This window comes from Rutilus rutilus (assembly GCF_951802725.1).
Source record: "Rutilus rutilus genome assembly, chromosome: 9".
Lineage (NCBI taxonomy): Eukaryota > Metazoa > Chordata > Actinopteri > Cypriniformes > Leuciscidae > Rutilus > Rutilus rutilus.
Genome location: NC_140223.1, coordinates 9,509,796 through 9,522,388, shown reverse-complemented (window position 1 = coordinate 9,522,388; position 12,593 = coordinate 9,509,796). Strand labels below are relative to the sequence as shown.

The 12,593-nt window shown below is 46.3% G+C and overlaps 1 long non-coding RNA gene across 1 annotated transcript; it reads left to right on the top strand.

The window, feature by feature from the left end:
• Nucleotides 1-529: 529 nt before the first annotated feature.
• LOC311296496 lies at nt 530-1,998 on the top strand. The gene is made up of 3 exons (XR_014628605.1): nt 530-637; nt 1,289-1,343; nt 1,437-1,998. It is a non-coding gene; the product is annotated as an uncharacterized lncRNA (long non-coding RNA).
• The last annotated feature ends 10,595 nt before the right edge of the window (nt 1,999-12,593 follow it).

The window sequence follows — 12,593 nt, the reverse complement described above, 5'->3', positions numbered from 1 at the left end:
ACAACGACAATAAATTTAAAAAGGAAAAAATAACAGAAATGCGTATAGGTCTTCACCTCGAAATGCGGCCCCGAGCCACGGGAAACAAAACCTTTTATATGGTTTGATTGGGGCCATTTTAAGCGTTTAGGGCTGTCCCTTACAATGAAGCAATTCTTTAAAAGGTAAAATAACTGCCTGGAATATTCCACAGTTTTAAGGCTATTATGCAATACACATATGTGTATATCTCATACGCCACCTATGCTAAAATGCTTAATATACATTTTGACTGTTTCTTCTCCTGCAGGTTTTAAAACCACAGCCCACTTCTCGCCTCATCACTAACTGTGAGGAGGCCTCTTTCTTTCTTCTTAAATCATGTTAAAAGGTCAACTAAGCAGGCATGTCCTTAACACCTGTTGTTCCACTGAGCCTATCCAGAGAGATCAAAGGAAACCACAAACACTGTTGTTGCAAAGCAAGCTTGCAACATGCTTCTAGCGCTGCAAGCTTCTTTTGCAAGCAATGACATTTAAACTATAAAAAGTCATCACAGAGCAAGTTCGTATCAAGTGATTCGAGCCTCTCCCATAAACAGGATATTCCACAATTAGGACATTTAAACTGATTCTCTAACATAACTCCCCTAACAATAGTAAGTAATCTTTTATGCAATCTCTCCATCTGCCTGAGAATCCTTATCATTTGTTTGCTTTGATAGGTCAGCTCGTTCTGTGGGAGTTGGGTCCTTCTTCTTCCTCTTCTCCGTTTTCTTAACTTTATGAAGTTCTCTGGCGTGGTCTTTCTGGAGTCGTGCAACTAAAAGATCGTCCATAGATATTTCAGTTTTGTCAGTTACATTTGAGACATGTAAATTATTTAGAAGAGGTTCCAATTTGAGGGATTTAGCAGAAGATTTCAGATTAAAATCCAGTAACATAACAGCAACCAAACAAACAGTTGATGAAAGCCCCATAAAAAAAAAAAAAAATATATATATATATATATATATATATATATATATATATATACTATGAATATCAATCGGCCCATCAACTGTTTGGTCACTGGCATTCTTCAAAATAACTTTTTGTGTTCAGCAGAAGAAAAAAAATTTGTGAGGGTGACTAAATAATGCCAGACTTTTCATTTTTGTGCGAACTATCCCTTTAAATAGTTTTGCGGTTTCAACAATTAAAATGTTTAAATCCAATTTAATCTATTCTTTAAAACAATTATTGTTTTTGAATAACTTTGTTTCTATTTTGGCTCTCCATTTTTTTTACATTTGTGTTTTCTTTTTTAGATGATTGATTATGCTAAAAAGGGAGAAACTGATGAAAAGTAATTTCTGGCTAACGGTAAGTTTTCAGTGCTTAAAAAGTTCGAACAATGTTCTAACAGTGTTTCTGAGTAATGGACATCTACATTGATTTCTATTTTTCTTCATTCAGGAAAAAGATTTGATCCCCAAACTTTTTAAGTTCTGGTGGTAAGATTTGAGAATCAGACAGGTGGATATACGTGCATGGCCCGCATTCCTAACAGAGAGAATCTGGACCACGCAGCCATGGCTGTCCTGGAGTACAGAGGCCACCCTTTCCTCCTCTGTTCCCCATGAAACGTGTCCGTGAACTGAGCTTGGTAAACCAACTTCTGAAAGGATACCAAGAAGAAAAATCTCAAATGGTCACTAAGAAAAAGGACTTCTAATCTTGCACTGTATTTGTACATTATATTTCATGTCATAAACCAGTATACATTTAATTAAAATATCAGTTTTTGTTCTCAATATTGTGTGTGTATGGTTGATGATCTAACATGCCCATGACTTTTTTTGAATCTGTATTTTAAAATCAAAATGGATCTGTGTAAGATGATCGTGTCTGGGTCCTGTAACTGGTCACAAACAGATGTTTATTTTATTTTATTTTTTTGCCATTTTTAATTAGCATTTTGTCTTCAACTAATTAATTCCAGATGAACCTGTGGTGTGACAAGCGAATGAAAGTATACATAGATATTAGAAAAATATTATTTTGTATGAATCTGTTCATTCTAAAGTAGTTATCTTTGTTTGGGAGCAAACCCCTGCTTTTATTTTCTTGCATCCCAATATGGGTTAACACGCTCGGATATAAAAATGAGTCAAATTTTGATGATAAATATAGTAAAATCTAGAATTCACTTCGATGAATGAAGGGATGTGAGACTACATGGTTTTAAACAGATTTTCAAGCCCCAGCCTTGAGAAGTAAGTTTACAATTAGCTACCTTCATTACTAATATAACTGCAAAAAGAAACAAACAAGCCATAGTAAAACAGACCATTTTAATTTGGCAAAAAGAATAATGCACTGCCAAGTCATTTGACACTATTAAAATGCATTCAGTATGAACAGTGCAACAGAAATGTGCTTAACTGAATCTTTCTGTGCTCACGAATGTGATTTGCTATTATCTACGGAAGAGGATTAGGGCCAAGCAATAATAAAAAAATAAAACCATCTCGAGTTATTATAATGCGAGATTACCCCTTGGGATCAGAGGTAGTCCCATTTGGGACTTCTGAGTTTGTAGGAAGAAACTCAGCAGGATTAGGTCACTAGCAGAGAAACCTTCCCTTCTATAGATAAGAGCCGGCCTGTAAGAGACCTTGGAAAAGATATAAAGGCTCCTCTGCCCTCCCTCCCTTTGTCGCACTTGTTCCACAGACTGTAGCCTACTAATGACTTCTGTGTGGCAACTGCGCGTGTGCCAGACATGTGTGTAAGAACTGTGAGACAACAGTGGAATGTTGGATTGAGGAAGCAACTAAGAGAGAACGCAGAATGCAGAAAAAGCAAGATGTGTGTGAAAAATCTGTGCCCAGGGCACCTGAATGGGAAAATGTTAAGTGTCACTAGGCTGACAGCGGTGAGAGACTCGATGGAAGAGGGAAGTGAAAGACAAAAGGATGATAGTGTTTTGAATGGAACACTTTAAAAGGGTTTAGATGATATAGAGAGACTAATCTCACGGATGATTTACAATGATAACTGCAAACGATGCATCACAAGCGGAGAGTGCTAGCCTCCTCAAAAGTTAGTGTGAATCCTAATTGCAGATTGATAAACTCCTAGAAAAAAACATTGAAGTAATTGAGAACTTGACAACTGAGATGAAATGTGATCAAATAAGTAGAAGCAGTATTACTGGATTAATAGTTGATAAATGTAAAATGTAGAAAGGCATCTGATTAAACAAACAGTTTGTTAATGTTTTGAACGTGGAGGAATAGTTGACCATGAAAGAACTAAGAGCTGATGTTTTGCTTTCAAAAGATAAGCTTGTGATTGGCTGAAACAGTTTGCTTATCGGAATCTGGTGTGTGCTGTGGCTGAGACGTCCAGTGCGACAGAGACACGATCTGAGAGGAAATTTGTAATGTCTAAATTCCCTGATGTGGGCAAAAGACAAATGTGAAATATGGTTGTTTAAAAATGCATGTAAATTCTGGCAAAGATGCCTTACGCTGGGCTAGAGTTAAAAGATGGTAGATAAAGTCTGATTTTAGAAGTTTATGAGAATGCAGTGTACCAGTCCTGAATGCCTCAGAGTCTCTCTCATTCAATGTCAGCTAAAGGCTGTTATCTGAGCCTGTGTCATAATATAGTAAGGCACAGTGTTTCAGTTGAAAAATCATAGACATGGAGATGTTAAAAGAAATAATGTTACAGGATTTTATATTTAGAGGGCATATGTTTTAAAAGTAAAACTGAATGACTTTAAAGAAGTTTTTAAAAATAATAATGACCTTAAATGATAGAAGGTTACGTTTTGACTAGTTTATTTTTTTGGATAACTTCTTTGTCTGATCTTAGCTTCCACCATGATACAGGGCCGATGGCTCCGGCTGCAGATGTAACAGTACACCGAATAGATGAATGTGATTAAAGTTCACTGAGATTTTGCTGATCTGAAGATGTTTAAAAGATTTACAGTTTTTTTCAGTCGCTAACAAGCGTTTGTCCAATCAGTTGTCACATTTTCAAAACTCTAAACACAATTAGCACAGCATCGGTCTTTTGTGGCCATACCATTCACACATTTCTTGTCGTTTTCACACAATATGCAGTCAGTGAACACATTTCCATAATGCTTACATTTTCTTAACAGACAAGCTATACCTCCCAACAAAATGATGGATTGTTTTTGTAGTATTTACAAATGTTAACACACAACATCCCACAATAGCAAAAACAATATTCCAAACCTTAGATACAGTATGGACTGCATTTATTTATTTACCATTTACATTAACTTTTACCATTTTTGTAAATTTCATGATTTTAGCAAAATGTGATTTTGATTGCTAGCAAAATGTGTTGCTTTTGAACAATGTCATGAAGAGTAATGCTGAAAATTCAGCTTTTCATCACAGGAATAAATTACATTTTACACAATTTATTACATGACATACATATTTTTAAACAGAAATCAGTTATTTCAAATTGTACTAATATTTCACAATATGAAAGTTTATAAAAACCTCTGCTTCTGCAATGATATCAGTTCAAAAACAATATATCAGTGAGAGTCAAGGAGCTACAACGACAATATGTCCAGGTATAGTGTACTGTATATTCAATTCAATGTCCAGTTCTATAAGCTTTGCACTTTGCAAGTAGGTAACCTACACAGTAATAGGTTACAGTATAGTATACAGTAATGACATGATTTACATAAACTTTGTTTTGAGAGTTATGGAATTGGAGGCCAGCCAGGCCCCTCATGAATTCATATACATATAGATGAGGCAGGATTCAATCTGGCCAAAAGGCGTCAACCTGGACAAAATGTAATGTGGAGGTGGAAGGTTTATGACCATCAGCCACATGACCAGATGTCCCTCCTTGAAGCCATGGATGCTGGCTCCAAGGGTGGATCCGACATACCAAGCAGTTTTATCCCAGGTGCATCGCCTTGGATGATATCAGATGTGATCTTGATGAAAACATGTGGCCTAACCCTAAAGATCGCAGAGATTAGATACAGTAATTTTGTGGGGGGTTTTGTCCCCCCCCCCCCCCCCCCCCCCTTTTTGCTGTTGTTCTTTTTTGTTCAGAATGCTCTTGTGTGTTTCATGGATATTTTGTTCACTGTAAGCAATACTGTAAAACTTTTTCTGTTCTATCAAACCGTGTTTCTACTGTACCTCCTGTAGTAAACAGTAAAGGAATAAAAACTGATTTGCTTTTTACTGGAATGCTTATGAATGTGAACAGTACTGTACATGTGGACAGTTCCCAACCAAGAATTTAGTGTAAAACGGTGGATTGCATGTTTTGCATGCAAATACCTGTAAAACTGAAACATAAAAGTCTATGCAGTTTTAGTAATGTCAACAATAGCCAGTATTTTGAAACCTGGTGTACTTTGATTGAGTGCATGTACCTTGTGAAGTGAAAACAAGTGTTATTCTTTGACAGAAAAATTTCATTTTGAGTCAGATTTCCAGTGTTTTGGTAAAGTTAGTGTGTGTGCAGAGAAACATGTGTTCTGTTTTGAAATGAAGAGTTAGTATATATTTAACTAAATGTGTTTTTGAGAAGACAATTAACCATTTGGCCAATTGTGTTTTGTAGGTGTGAGTCTGTGTTAAGAGTTTAGAAAAAGTATCTGAAGTATGGGTAAGCGCTTGTTAGCGATTGAAAAAAACTGTAATAATAATCAGAAATGTTTTTTGAGCATATTATTCCCTCAGGTAGATTACATGTTTTCTTGCGTGGCTGGATGTTAGACTCATGAACAATAATCACGTTGTTTGCATTCGCCAAAATTGATTAGCCGAAATCAAAACGTGGACAGTGAAAGGAAACTAGATGTACCGCATGGCGGTACAAAATATGACCGCCGCTCAGGCCTGCACTGGCTTTCCACAAAAATAAATGATGTGGAGCAATTTGGCTGTATTGCGTGTTTATGTAGCCTATATAAGTTGTATATTTTAAAAGACTGTCTGCAGTATTCCTGTGGATCATGGATAATTTAGAGTTTTGTAATTATTTGCTATTACTATTTCAGTTTTATATCAAAAGTCATTAGTTTAGACACTTAACATCCGTAATGTGAAAATGTCACATTCATAACAGTGGTTCCCTTTCGTTGTCACTCCGAGTTACGTCGGATGACGACGAATGGGGTTTCGCTTAGAAATCCTATCATCTTCGAGTATTAAAACACGAGCCAATGGCAAGGAAATGCCATGGGTCTGCGGAATTTGCATAGCGTAACTCCGCCCCACCCTGGGGGTATAAAGGAAGTCGCGAGCAACATGCAGATATGTTTTCGCTTCGGAGCCAAGTTCAGTACTTCACTCCACAAGCCTTTTGAGTGTCATCTCAAATCTCTTCGAGACGAGCGGCTCTTCAGTGTGTTGGTGTGACGGCGCTTCCAGCGAGATCGCATTTCCTGCTGCTGGTTTGTGCAGTAATCTGCCGACAGTGAGTGTGCTTCTCCCTGGGTGCTTCAGCACTCTGCTGAGCTTTTCCACTCTCTAAAAAGAGCTGCATGCGGCACGTCTTTTTCAAGACGGTTCGCCCGTGTATTTTCTGGATGTGTGTGCGTCAGTCATCTGCCTAACGGTCGCGAGCGCTGTTTTGCGTGTTGGGCTTTATCACGCTTGGCAGCGCTCGTTGATGAGTCATGTTTTCATTGCGGGAACATGACCATCGCGATGTTTATAGATCAAGACTCAATGATCTCCATGTGAGTAGAGTCCCCTCTGCCACACCCCAATTTATCTCTTCCTCGAGAAGGGATACTTTGGCTGGTGGCCAGGGTGATCTGAGGGTTTGGTGTGGCACAACAACCGACGATTCAATTCCTCGGGCCACACCCCCCTCCACATCGCAGACCATGCACTCACAGCATCACAAGGCGGGCTTGATTCCTCTGGAAATGAAGTTTCGACTGCGTTGCCTCCCACGGGAGTGCCATCGTTGCCGGGACCGATCCAGAGCTGTCAGCCATGCTTTCCCGGGCAGCTGAAAGCATCGGCTGGAGTGGCCCCGCCCTCCCCCCGAGCGCTGTAAGCTTCTCCCGGACGTGCATCAGGACGCCTGTGCTGCGCGAGACTCCACGTGACTTTCGCGGCCCGCGGGTGTCCTCCGCCTTCGCTGCTTTCGATCGCACGGCGATCATGGTCTGTATGTTCCCTGTCACTACAGTGGCACGGTCATGCAGTGCTGTGTGTCGCCTGCGCCTTCGATGCAGTGCTGTCCCGGGAGTTCTGTCGAACCGGCCGCAGTGGAACGCTAGTCCTTCCCTGGCCAACCCTGGCAGAACGCGGAAATTCTAACCACGCCCCTACGCTGGGACGCTATGCCTCCCATGCCCGGCCTGGTTGTTCCGCCACGCACACTACTGACCTCGCTCTCGGGCGACATCGGTACCTGCGTGATCCTGGGTCAGGTGATGTCCACTATGTGGTCCAGACATGGGCTTAGCCAGGTTGATGTGGCAGGGTCTGAGAATTCATTTTCTCAGCTCCCCCATGTCCCAGGCTGAGCTCTTTGGCGGTGTGGCTTCGACCACCTGAAGCAGACTCGGGTCCGGCACCGATGGTCATCCATCCGTGCGGCCTCCTCAGTCTGCTTCCCGCCAAGCCCCCCTCCATGCGGCTGCTCCCCTCTGGCCTGCAAACGGACCTGAGCAGGAGGAAGCCGCAGGAGGGCGGCGCTGCCCGTCTCCGCCCCTTAGACTGCCACACCAGCCTAAGCAGCACCTTGAGGCGGGCAGCCTGGTCGGCGGGGTGGTTGAGGACTGCGCCCAACAGTCTTCGATCAATCCTCAAGCAGACTGAGGCTTCTGCACTGACGGTCATCCGTCGGTGTGGTCTGCTTAGTCTGCTTCCCACCGACGCCGCCTCCTTGCGGCTCCTCCCCTCGAGCCTTCACTGGCCTGAGCACAAGGGGGTCGCTGGAGGCTGGCACCGCCTGTCTCTGCCCCTTAGCCGGCTAACACCTGGCTGAGCAGCACAAACCTGAGACAGGCAGCTTGGAGTTAGGGCTCAGTTCTTTAGGAGCTGGTAGCAGGACCACTCCTTCCCCCGCTTGAGGGCTGGGTGAAGATCTCTACAAAAGAACTAATGCTCTTTCTCTGAGCCCCAAGAGGCTGTGGATGACAGCACGCGCCGCCCACGGGCCACGCTCCTCTCATCCACCTCTGTCGCCAGACCCCTGCCAGAGCACGCCCCCGTGGGACGCTGGTCCTCCCCTGGCCTCCTCTGGCAGGACGCGGTTTATGGCCGTGCCCCCGCACCGGGCCGCTATGCCACCCACGCCTGGGCCGGTCATTCCGCCTCGCTGCACCCCCGACAGTACGTCTGTGGTTCGAATAACCCCGCTGGCGCAGTTTCTGGAGGCCTGGCTAGAGCTTTCCGGACTGTCCCGCCGGGTCGGAGAACCATCAGGCTCGGCTACGTGATTCAGTTCGCGTGGTCTCCTCCCCGCCTCAGGGGAATCCGCTCACTATGGCCGGTGGCAATGCCCCTGTCATGAGAGCGGAGGTCGCTACCCTACTGGCGAAGGGTGCGATCGAGACTGTCCCTCCAGCCGAAATGAAGTCTGGGTTTTACAGCCCCTACTTTATTGTACCGAAGAATCCGGTGGGTTACGACCAATCCTGGACCTGCGCGTCTTGAACCGCTCCCTTCAAAAAAGAGGACGCCGTTCAAGATGCTCACGGCCAAACGCATTTTCGAATGCGTGCAGCCGCAGGATTGGTTTGCAGCGATCGACCAGAAGGACGCCTACTCCCATGTCTCCATTTTTCCTCGACACAGACCGTTTCTACGGTTTGCTTTCGAGGGACAGGCATACAGTACGCGGTTCTCCCTTTCGGGTTAGCCCTGTCTCCTCGCGTCTTCACGAAGGTTGTCGAGGCAGCCCTTGTTCCCCTACGCGAACACGGGGTTCGCATCCTGAACTATCTCGACGACTGGCTGATCCTAGCTCACTCTCGAGACCAGGTTTGCGAACACAGGGACCTTGTGCTCCGGCACCTAGCTCGTCTGGGCCTTCGGGTCAACTGGGAGAAGAGCAAACTCTGCCCCGTGCAGAGGATCTCTTTTCTCGGTATGGAGATCGTCTCGGTCGCCATGTGCGCGCAGCTTACGAGCGAGCGCGCGTAGTCACTGCTGACTTGTCTTCGCCAATTCAAGGGCAAGAATGCGGTTCCACTGAAACTATTTCAGAGGCTCCTGGGGCATATGGCATCCGCAGCCGCAGTAACGCCGCTCGGATTGCTTCATATGAGACCGCTTCAGCTTTGGCTTCACGATCGAGTCCCGAGGTGGGCATGGCAACACGGCACGCTCCGAGTCCCAGTGACTCCGACCTGCCGTCAGACCTTCACCCCGTGGTCGAACCTCAATTTTCTACGGGCTAGAGTGCCCTTAGAACGAGCTTCCAGGCATGTTGTTGTCTCCACAGATGCCTCCACCACGGGCTGGGGTGCCATGTGCAATGGACATGCTGCTGCAGGTTCCTGGACAGGTCCTCAGCGCCTTTTGCATGTCAATTGCCTCGAGTTGCTGGCCGTACGCCTTGCCCTGCACCGCTTCCGAGCGTTGCTCAAGGGTCAACACGTACTAGTCCGATCAGACAATACCGCCACAGTAGCGTACATCAACCATCAAGGTGGTCTACGCTCCCGCCGTATGTCGCAACTCGCCCGCCACCTCCTTATATGGAGTCAGAAGCATCTGAGGTCGCTTCGAGCCATTTATATCCCGGGACACCTGAACCAGGCGGCCGACGAGCTGTCTCGAGTTCGGCCTCTCGCTGGAGAATGGCGACTCCATCCCCAGTCGGTCCAGCTGATTTGGGATCAGTTCGGAGACGCACAGGTAGATCTGTTTGCCTCCCACGACTCGTCCCACTGCGACCTGTTTTATTCCCTGTCCGAGGGCACGCTCGGCACGGATGCACTGGCGCACAGCTGGCCGCGGGGCCTACGCAAGTATGCGTTTCCCCCAGTGAGCCTCCTTGCGCAGACTTTGCGCAAGATCAGGGAGGACGAGGAGCAGGTAATATTGGTTGCCCCGTATTGGCACAACCGCACCTGGTTCCCAGAACTAGTTCTCCTCGCGACAGCACCTCCCTGGCCAATTCCTCTGAGGAAGGACCTGCTTTCTCAGGGACGGGGCACCCTTTGGCACCCTCGTCCCGATCTTTGGAACCTCCACGTGTGGCTCCTGGACGGGAGGAGGTAGGTTTGAGTACCCTACCACCAGCGGTGGTGGCTACCATCACTTCCGCTAGAGCATCGTCCACGAGACATGCCTATGCGTTGAAGTGGAACCTCTTCGTCAACTGGTGTTCTTCTAAACAGCAAGAACCCACGAAATGCCCGATCAGTGTCGTGCTTTCCTTCCTGCAAGAAGGGTTGGAGCGAAGGCTGTCTCCCTCCACCCTGAAAGTGTATGTTGCCGCTATTGCCGCACATCACGATGCAGTTGAAGGTAAGTCTCTGGGGAAGCACGACCTGATCATCAGGTTCCTGAGAGGAGCGAGGAGACTAAATCCTCCTCGCTCTCCTCTCGTTCCCTCTTGGGACCTCTCAGTGGTTCTAACTGCCCTGCAGAGTGCTCCCTTTGAGCCTCTGCAATCAGTGGAGCTTAAGTTCCTGTCTATGAAGACAGCGCTCCTGGTTGCATTGGCCTCCATCAAGAGGGTAGGGGACCTGCAGGCATTCTCGGTTGACGAAGCGTGCCTGGAGTTCGGGCCGGCTATCTCTCACGTGATCCTGAGACCCCGGCCTGGATATGTGCCCAAGGTTCCCACCACACCCTTTCGAGACCAGGTGGTGAACCTGCAAGCGCTGCCCTTGGAGGAGGCAGACCCAGCCTTGGCACTGCTCTGTCCAGTACGCGCCCTCCGTGCTTACGTAGACAGAACGCAGTGTTTCAGGACCTCAGACCAGCTCTTTGTCTGTCATGGTGGGAAGCTGAAGGGAAAGGCTCTCTCGAAGCAAAGGTTGTCTCACTGGATAGTGGACGCCATTGCTTTGGCTTACCAGCAGCAAGGTCGACCGTGCCCCCTTGGTGTGACGGCCCACTCCACCCGGAGTGTGGCATCCTCTTGGGTTCTAGCGCATGGCGCCTCGACTAGGCTGGGCGACACCTAATACTTTCGCGAGATTCTACAATCTCCGAGTTGAGCCAGTTTCTTCTCATGTACTCGCTTCAACTAGCCGGTGCTAGATTCTGCTCAGGTGTCTTCGCTTGCTCGCCATTCCTCTCCACGGACGGGATACGTGCGATATTTCCTCAGGTGAGCCTCATAAGCCCTGAGTCTCCTCCAGCACTGTTGACGTCAACGCCAGAGTTATGCCACCGGCAGCTTTCGCGCTTGGCTAGGTGCCTCCATGTGCATGGTTCCCCCTCCGGGCGACCCCCACATGTGTATTCCACTGTAAGCCTCTTGAGCATGTGTCTTTCCTTTGGCAAGCCACCTTGCCTCCCCTGGGGTTGAAATATTCCACCTGCGGCTGGACACCCCAGTGACTCCGTATGCAGCCCTTCGGGGTCATATGTGTTTTCCAAGTCCCCCCCTTCGGGTTGGGCATGATTGCATATTTCCACTGAGATATGCTTCCCAGTGTACCTTGGTATTCCTGTGTTAAGTAGGAGTCCTTCGTCCGTGCCAGTCTCACGACAGGGAGCTCAGACTTACGCAGGGCACTGGAAGACAGTCGAGAGGTGGCGTGATTATACGGGAACCCCATTCGTCGTCATCCGACGTAACTCGGAGTGACAACGAAAGGGAACGTCTCGGTTACGTATGTAACCCTCGTTCCCTGAGTAGGGAACGGAGACGTTACGTCTCCCTGCCACTTCCGCTGTACCGCTGGAACGCCTGAGTTCAGTCTCGGCTCCTCAGCGAAGACATATCTGCATGTTGCTCGCGACTTCCTTTATACCCCCAGGGTGGGGCGGAGTTACGCTATGCAAATTCCGCAGACCCATGGCATTTCCTTGCCATTGGCTCGTGTTTTAATACTCGAAGATGATAGGATTTCTAAGCGAAACCCCATTCGTCGTCATCCGACGTAACGTCTCCGTTCCCTACTCAGGGAACGAGGGTTACATACGTAACCGAGACGTTTTCCCTACATAATGTATTATAAAAATGAGTTTCAAAAACACACTTATGGTGTGCAAGCAAGTCTTTTTCATGCTACATTGGTAACAACAAACAGCTTTTTAAACAAAAAAACAAACAAAATTAAACTCATTCCCACTGTACCAAGTAGAACACTTAAGTAAATGTCCCATTGAAATTAATGGGATTTTATGGATTTAGGTGAAGAAAGTGTACACATAATACATTTTGGTCTGTACCATGAAAAGAAAACTGATTCAACTATATAAACTATATATTTTCTGAAAGCGTAGACTCTCAGGATGTGATCTAACATGGCATGAAACATGTCCCACCCACCTCATTAGTATACTGCCCAAGCATAACACATTGGGTATTGGTAAATCGGGTATATGGCTGATACCTAAAAAAAGTAGTAGTATGTGCATGTCTGTCTGTGTGTGTGTTTGTGTATGTGTGTGT